This window comes from Sorex araneus, chromosome 1, assembly GCF_027595985.1.
Source record: "Sorex araneus isolate mSorAra2 chromosome 1, mSorAra2.pri, whole genome shotgun sequence".
In the NCBI taxonomy this organism is placed as follows: Eukaryota; Metazoa; Chordata; class Mammalia; order Eulipotyphla; family Soricidae; genus Sorex; species Sorex araneus.
The window spans coordinates 448,721,397-448,730,586 of NC_073302.1; the positions used below are offsets into that span (position 1 = coordinate 448,721,397).

The 9,190-nt window shown below is 38.1% G+C and overlaps 1 pseudogene; it reads left to right on the forward strand.

The window, feature by feature from the left end:
- Window positions 1–6,493: 6,493 nt before the first annotated feature.
- Window positions 6,494–6,631, forward strand: LOC129401127 (U2 spliceosomal RNA; annotated as a pseudogene).
- Window positions 6,632–9,190: the final 2,559 nt, after the last annotated feature.

Genomic DNA, 9,190 nt, shown 5'->3' on the forward strand with positions numbered 1-9,190 from the left:
TCAGCTTTTCTGTCAAAAATTAGCCAAATATAAGTGGTCCTTGGATAATTTTTTTAACCAGGTATTAGAGATTCTGTCATTAATATAGTACCACACTGTTTTGATCACTATGGTTTTTAAGTATAGTTGTATAGTGTGGTTCATAGTATAATTATGTAATGAGATGCTTCCCACTATCTAACTTTTAAATATGGTTTTGGCTATTGGGGTCTTTGTTATTACATACAAATTTTATTTTGATAGCTCCTAAGTCCTCTGAATTCAGATAGGGATTGCAATGCTTCAATGTAGTAACATAGATTGGAAGATATTTTTTAATAATATTGCTTCTTTCCATCTATAAGCATGTAATATTTTTTCCATTTCCCAATGTCTTTGATTTCTTTCTAATGTTTTGAATTTTTTTTTTTTTTGCTTTTTGTGTCACACCAGGAGTTGCACTGGGATTACTCCTGGATCATGTTCTCAGGAATTATTCCTGGCGGTGCTCGTGGTACCACACAGGATATGGGATTCTGGGAATTGAATCCAGTTCGACCTCATGCAAGGCAAACACCCTACAAGATGTACTATTGCTGTTTTGAATTTTTTCATTGTATAAATTTGTAATTTCTTCTGTTAAATTGATATTGAGATACTTGATGTCTTTGGACACTATTTTAAATGGAATTAGGCTCTTTTATCTCTTTTTACTTTGATTCATTATTTGTATATAGGAAACTGACAAATTTTGTGTATTGACTTTGTTGCTGGGAACTGTGTTATTTTGGTTTATTATTTCTAGAATATTTTCTGTGGACTATTTTGGGTCTTCTGTGAATAAAAATATGCCATGCACAAACAGAAATAATTTGATGCCCTCTCTACCTATTTGTATCCCTTTATTTTCTATTCTTGCCTTAGTGCTACTGCTAGAATATCTTATAAAATGTTGCATGAGAGTGGAGACAGTAGTGAATATCCTTGACTCGTACCTGATTTAAGCAGGAATGCGTTTAACTTTTAACCATTGACAATAATGCTGGCTGTGTGCTTTTTAATTTTTTTTTTAATTTTTATTGACTCCCCATGATATAGTTACACACTTTCATGCTTTCATGTTTGGGTTACGATCACATAATGATCAAACACCCATTCCTCCACCAGTGCACATTCCCCACCACCATATTCACAGTATGCCCCCTTTTTTCCACCCTCCCCCTGCCTCCATGGAAGACAATATTCCCCAAACTCTCTCTTAAAAAGTTGTGTGCTTTTTATAGATAGCTGTTACTATATTGAGGATGGTTTCTTCCAGCCCAATTTTGTTGAGCATTTTTATCAAGAATGGGTGTTGGACTTTGTGAAAAGCTTTCTCTGCATCTGTTGATCATATGATTTTTTAATTTCACATTCCATTAATACTGTGGATTATGTCATTTGATTTCCATATGTTGAATCATTGTTTCATTCCTGTGATAATCCCACTTGATTATGGACCATGAATATTTTTCATATGCTGTTAGATTTGTTGAGGATTTTGCATCAAAATTCATCAAGGAGATTGGTATGAATTTCTCTTCTCTAGAATGTCTGCTTTCTGCCCATAGGAAACACAACTATACTCACAGGATTAAAATAGACTTAGAGTAAATGGATGGAAAACAATCATACAAGTCAATGTAAGACAAATAAAATTAGGGACAGATATATTTATATCAGACCAAATTCCATTTAATAACAAGTATTTAGAGACAGTGCTCGATGCTGCTTATTCATCAAGGGAACAGATCAAGAAATATTTATGACCATGTTTAATATATCATCATTATTTGTGGGCCAAATCAAGTTCATGAAACTTTTTCTCACAAACCAATAGAAACACACTGAGGAGTCAGCCATCCCCACCTGATCTGCCCAGCTCAACGCAGGTAAGTACTGAAACCTGCCCATGAAGAGGGAAGTGAAATCAGCCATCTCGGCTTAGCTTTCTTCAGCTCAGCTCATAGTGCTTATTGGGTTCTGCAAAGATCACTAAGAACACTAAGTAAAGCAGTACAGAAACCTATTAGGCTTAGCGAGTGAAGATACTAGGCCAGATGACCCAATTAGTAATAATGAACTAAAGGATCTCTCTGATAAGGAATTTAGAATGGAGCTATTGAGGATGCAAAGGGAGTTCAAAGAAACAATGGAATGCACTACAAGAGATATGAGAGAAGAAGTGAGGATGATAAAGATCAAAATATGCAAGCAAATATAGCAGATCTGTAAAACCTGGTAGTTGAAAATAAAAATCTCACCGGAAGGCCTCAACCAGCAGAGTGACAGCTGCTGAAGGCAGAATCAGTGGGCTTCACGATAAGGTGCAGGGAATCGTCAGACAACAGCAAGTTCAAAAAAGCCTCAAAATGAGTCAACAGCTGACAAGAGAACATCAGGAGGAACTCAAGAGTAAAGGCATAAAAGTCATTGAGGTTCCAGTGGGGCAAAAAGAAAACCCCTATGAAGAAGCAACTGTCAAAATTATCATTGCTGAGAAGTTCCCAGAGTTGAAAACCATTTGCACCCAGATCCAGGAGGCCAGAGGGTAATAGCTAAAATAATTCTAAATAAAAACACCCAAGATGCATCATAATCAGAATGATGAAAAGCATAGATAGAGATAGTATACTGAAAGCAGGTAGATCAAAGAAGGGAATTAGGGAATTATTTACAAAGGAGCAACCTTAAGATTTACAGCAGACTTATTAGATGAAACCCTGCACACCTGAAGACAGTGGTGGAATGTAGTGAAAAAAAATAATGAAATGAATATCTCTCTCAGAATACTTTACCCAGCCAGAGTCTCATTAAGGAAACAACACACAGTTTCACAACATCACAGGAAATTCAACACTCAAAATCATTATTACAAGAACTAAATGGACTACTATAAGATAAGACAAGCCCCACAAACACACTGACACCTGGAGAAAGATGACATAAAACCTAAAACAATAATCTCTCTGAATATAAATGGACTAATCCACCAATTAAGAGACACAAAATGGCAGGATGGATTAGAAAATTGAACCTCAAATACTCTGCTGCCTGCAAGAAACACATTTGAGCAGTCAGACCAACATGGACTCAAAGTCAAAAGTTGGAAAACAATCCTTCAAGCAAAGAACTCCCTCAGAAGGCTTGAGTGGCCATACTAGTTTCAGATAACATACACTTCAGACTAAAGAAGGTTATAAGATAAAGTGAAGTCCATTTCTTAATTATCAAAGATTATATACATCAGAAAGAACTCACCACCTAAACATAATGCACCTAATGAGGGACCGGCAAAATTCATAAAACAATCGATAATACACTTGGAGAAATAAATGAGAGTAGCACAATAGTAGTTGGAGATTTCAGCACTGCTTTGTTAGCACTTGTTAGATCAACTAAACTAATGCTCTGCAAGGGAATACTTTTTTTGAGTGAAGAAATGGAAGAGAGAAGATTAATGTATATATGTATATATATGTATATATATACATATATATGACTTTTCATCCTCAATAAGCTGAGTACACATTCTTCTCCAGCGCATATGAAACATCCTCCAAGATAGACCACATGCTGGGGCACAAAACTTATCTCCATAAAATTAAAGCAGAGAAATTGTATTAACTCTCTTCTAGACCACAAGGTATTGAAAATAAAAGTGCATCAGACCCAGAAACATATAATCAAATCAAACACCTGGAAATGAAATAACTCACTACTGAACAACAAATGACTTAAAGAGGAAGTCAAAAACAAAATCAAAAGATTCCTGGAAACAAAAAAGAATGAGGACACTAGCTACCAGAACCTGTGGGACACAGCAAAAACAATTTTAAGAGGTAAGTTTATGGCTCTGCGAGCATTCAACAGAAAGGAAGAAAGGGACCACACAAATTAATTAACTTCACAGATGAAGACCTTGGAAAATGACCAACAAAAGAAGCCCAAACAAGGAAGGAGGAAGGAAATAATCTTAGAGCATAAATTATAAAGCTACTATTCCCCCCACCCCCATCCCCCCCACAAACACACATCCAAAAGATCAATGAAACCAAGCCATGGTCCTTTGGAAAAATAACTAAATTTGAGAAACCACTAGCAATGTTCACAAAGAGAGAGAGCACTCCAATATACTGAATCAGAAAAGAAGGGATATCAAAAAAGGGACCAATAAAATTCAATGAATTGTTAGCGATTACTTTAAGAATCTTTATGCTACCACACAAGCAAATCTTGAAGAAATGGCTAAATTTCTGGATTCCTAAAACCTCCCAAGACTGAACCAAAATATCTGAACAGATCTATCAATATAAAGGAAATTGAAGCAACAATCAAAAGTCTTCTCTAAAACAAAAGCCCAGAATCTGATGCATTCACTAGTAAATCATTTAAAACCTTTAAAGAAAATCTACTGACAATCCTTTTCAAGCTTTTTTATGAAACTGAGAAAATGGGAAAAATTCCCAGTTTCCATGAGTCAAATATCACTTTGGTACTCAAAGGAGATAGACACACAACAACAAAAGGAGGGGGGGGAATTTATAGGCCAATATTCCTGATGAACACAGATGCATATATCCTCAGCAAAATAGTAGCAAACGGAATTCAATGACTTATCAAAAAGTTTGTATACCCCAACCAAGTAGGATTCATGGGAGGATCCATGGGAGGCAAGGATGGTTTAAGATTCACAAGTCAGGGGCTGGAGCGACAGCAAAGCGGATAGGGCATTTATTTGCCTTGCACGTGGCTGATCCAGGTTCGATTCCCAGCATCGCATATGGTTCCCCCAAGCACTGCCAGGAGTAATTTCAGAGTGCAAAGTCAAGAGTAACCCCTGTACATCATGAGTGTGACCCAAAAAGAGAAAAAAAAAAGATTCACAAGTCAAACAACATAATACATGATATCAATAAAAAAAAAGATAAAAACCATATTATCATATCAATAGATGCACATAGTGCATTTGACAAGATTCAACACCCATTCATAATAAAGAATTTCAAAAAAGGGAGTTGAAGAATCTTTACTCAACATAGTCAAAGGCATCTACCAGACTTCCACAGCAAACATTTTTCTCAACAGGGAAAAACTAAAAGCCTTCCATCATGTTCAGTCTATAGTCTACTTTTGGTACACAGCTTTCAACCCAAGTGGGTCCTCCCAACATTCTCTACTAGGTGTTCTCTTCTCTATCTCTGCTGCCTTTTCCCCCAGCATGTGAGGCCAGTTTCCAAGCTGTGGTGCAGAACTCCTGGGTCTCATCTCTGCTACTCTTGAGTGTTAGTGTCCCATTCTACTACTTTATATTCCACATATGAGGGCATCTTTCTATGTCTGTCTCTTCCTTCCTGACTCATTTCACTCAGTACCTCTGTTGCAAACTACAACATACAATAGGAGAGAGAACAAAAGGGAATGCCCTGCCTCAGAGGCAGGGTGGGATGGTGGGGGTTGGGGTGGGGGTGATGGTAGGGATACTGGGAACATTGGTGGAGGAGAATGGGCACTGGTGGAGGGATGTAAACAAAATGCAAACATGAAAGTTCATAGGTTTTTAACTGTACATCACAGTGATTCACTAATAAAAATTAAAAAAAAAAACTAAAAGCCTTCCCTTGAAGATCAGGCACTAGACAAGGTTGCCCACTCTCGCTACTTCTATTCAATAAATTAATGGAAGTAGGTTACATAGCAGTTAGTCAAGGAAAAGATAGCAAGGGTATACAAATAGTAAAGGAAGAAGTCATGCTATCATTATTTACAGCTTGCATGGTACTATATTTAGAAAATCCTTAAAAGTCTACAAAAAAAAGCTCTTAGAAACAATATGTTAGTAAAGTGGCAAGTTAAAATATCAATACCCAATTGTTGTTTATTAACCTAGCTGTTTCAGATTTCATCAGTAAATTGCCCCTTTTTCTCCCCCTAGAGAAACTTACAGTGCTTTTATGAGTTTATCTTAAACCTTTCTTTTGTGCTTTACCTCTCATTCTGTTAACTACTCAATTCTACAAGTCAGGATTGGTTAATTAAAAAGTAAAATCTTCTGGTGACTTTGAACTTTGTATCTGTAGTGAATTATTTGCTTCTCTCTTTCCCCTATAGCCTTCACATATTTTACTATAGAACAATGTTCTTGCTTAAACACAGAAAGACTGTTCATGCCATGCTCCTAATATTTGGGAGATAATTGACTCTGAAATATAATTACTCTGGGAACCCATCATATTTACTTGACATAAACCTCAGTTGCCCTTAGATTGATAGTCTCTAAAGCATTATGCAGTTTTGATAAAAGCAGTTATGACTTAAGATACAGGATTCCAAGAGGTAGGAAAAGCTAAACCGACCTGAGAACTTAGTCTGGGATTTACAGTATAAACCCTTCCAGCTTCTTACCCTTGGAGCCCGGAAAACTAAGCTTTGGAATCTATATATCTTACTGTGTTTATCCAAATAACTGCAAGTAATCGCTTCTTGGCCTTTTGGCTAAGATCAAGTGTAGTATCTGTGTAGTATTAATAAGTAATAAGCTTAATTGTTTAATATGTACTAGCACCAAGGGAAAGAGAAAAGCAATATTGATTTTTATCACCCCTGGGCAGATTCTTCAGTAAAGCCTCTGGGAAACAACACTCTCCTTGAGTTAATCTCAAGAGAATTGTATCCATCAAAACTCTCTACCTCTGTAAGTGATCAATTGCAGCCATGTGCAGTCCTGTACCTTGACCCTTGTTGCATGAATATTTCTGTGGTCAGAAGCACTGTGACACGGAACACATCAGAGATGTATGTCATGGAGGGCATAGGTTCTCTCTGACTCTGTGACAAAGGTAGAGAACCCCCATTTTCCCCCATAATGATCCTTTTGTTGATCATGGGGGAAAATGTTCCTGTCTGTTGTATGGTCTACATGGGCTCACCCTGATTGCTCAGTCCATCCCCAACAGACCCTCCTCAGATATTGAAGAGCAGGGCAGGTTAAGAGTCAAGAACTGAAGGGCAGGTTAAGGGTAAACCGCTGAAGTTGCCCTTTGTAACTACTTGACTGCTTTGAAAGATGTTTTCAGGACCTACAGCTGGGCAGGACTCTGTCACCAAATGGGCCAACAAACTGCCCCTAGGAACTGTAAACAAACATCTGCTCAGAACTGTCAACAAATGTTGAAATTAGCATATTAAGTGAAATAGGTGTGGTTTTCCCTTTTGTATGGTTTTCCTTTGATCCAATACCTGTGATTTTCTTTGATATGTATGATTCTCCTTTGATTCAATACATGTAATTTTCCCCCAATATGTGTGATCCCCTTTGATATGTGAGATTTTCATTTGTCAACAAATGTTTAGATATGCAAATTAAGTGACCTATGTGATTCCCTTTGATATGTGAGATTTTCATTTCTCCCCCAAAAGGGTATAAATACAGCCTGCTTTTTGGAGGTCCGGGCCTTCAGTCATGCCACGCTATTGAGGCACAATTGAAGGTCCCAATATAACTATATTGGCTTAAATAAACCCCATGCATTTGCATAAAGAGTTGTCTTGGTTTTGTTCTTTTGTCTCTCCGAGCCTCCCCCGGGCAGAGATCTGCCGCCCCTAACAATATCTATATAGGTATTTAGCTTTGGAATTAAACGGGACATTTTGACCATCTATATATGACTCCCTTTTCTCTTTGAACCTATACAGGGGAGGTAGTTCTGAGCCACCAAAAGCACCACGCACTTGAATTCATATCTGGTGTTCCTGGATGGTAGCACTGAATTCAAACCTTATCATCCATGTTTGTTCTGTACAATGTAGGATAACATGGGGTTTGTCCTTTTAGCCTTGCCACAGGGAACTTAGTTTACCTTAAAGCAATGTCCTTTCTGTATGGACACAGGAAGACAGTTAATATTATGCTTTGTAACTTGGGAGCCTATTGACTCCAATAATATTTACTCCTGGGCATCTGCTTTCTCAACTCAGTTGCCCTTAGTTTCTAGAACCCCAAAAGCAGGGTCCTGACGAGGGATGGAATGGACCCAGGGCAAGCTGTGAGCTACCTTGGCATCAAAATGGGCCAGGCCAAAGCACCACAATACTCAACTATAAGTTGAGAGTATGATCATAGACGAATGCTGTCATGATCCAACAGTAACGAAGAGACTAGGACCTACTGGGATCAGGAAGACTCACTTGGCCTGAGGACTGTGGTCTGGAATATATAGTTTGGAAGAACCAAACTTTAAGTCTGATATATCTCTTACTGTGCTCATACAGAATGACGTTGCTAGAAATATTAGAAGGAAATTTACTATAACCATTTAAGTGGATTACTAGCGGAGGAAGGAAGAAAGAGACACACCCTGACACAACCTTGTTTGGACCCCACCCTTGAACAGATCTCCTAGTAACCTCCTTAGATGAGATTTTGTTAATCTCGAAAAATGGTCTTACCCTTCATTGTTGATTTGGTAATGTTCAACACACTTTTGTGTTACTGCCCTATGTAATTTCTATATAAACTAGGACTGTAACAGACAGCAACAAGAAGAAAGAAGAAGGGAAAAGAAAGACACATGAGAGGACACAGGGAGAAGAACAGAGAAGACACAGAAGCAGGGCAGAAGACACAGGGAGACAACACAAGAGAAGACACAGAAGACACATGGGAAGACACAGAAGTGAAGGAGACAAAACAGACAGAAGACACAGAAGAAGAGACAGAGAAAGGTTGAAAGAGACAAGAGGAGAGACTTCAGAGACAGACAGACAGAAGAGAGCACAGCAGCACACACAGAAGCAGAGCACAAGGAGGAGCTGTCCCGATCCAATCCTTACACAGTGGCTCGAGAACACCGAATGCGAGCGGCACGTGAGAGAGAGAACTGCCCTGAGTGCCCTCAAACAACAGAACAACACAACATCATTGCATCTCCCCCTCCCGCGCAGGCCATTGTAATTTTTTATAGTAAGTAAATTATAAAAGAGAAGAAAGTTATATTTGAAAAACTATCCCATTCACGACTGTGCTCCAGAAAGCAAAGTACCTCGGAATCAGCTTAACTAAAGAGGTGAAGGACCTGTACAAAGGAAACCACAAGTCAATACTTCAAGAAATAAAAGATGCACAAGAAAATTGAGTCACATTCCTTGCTCATGTATTGGTGAATTAATATTG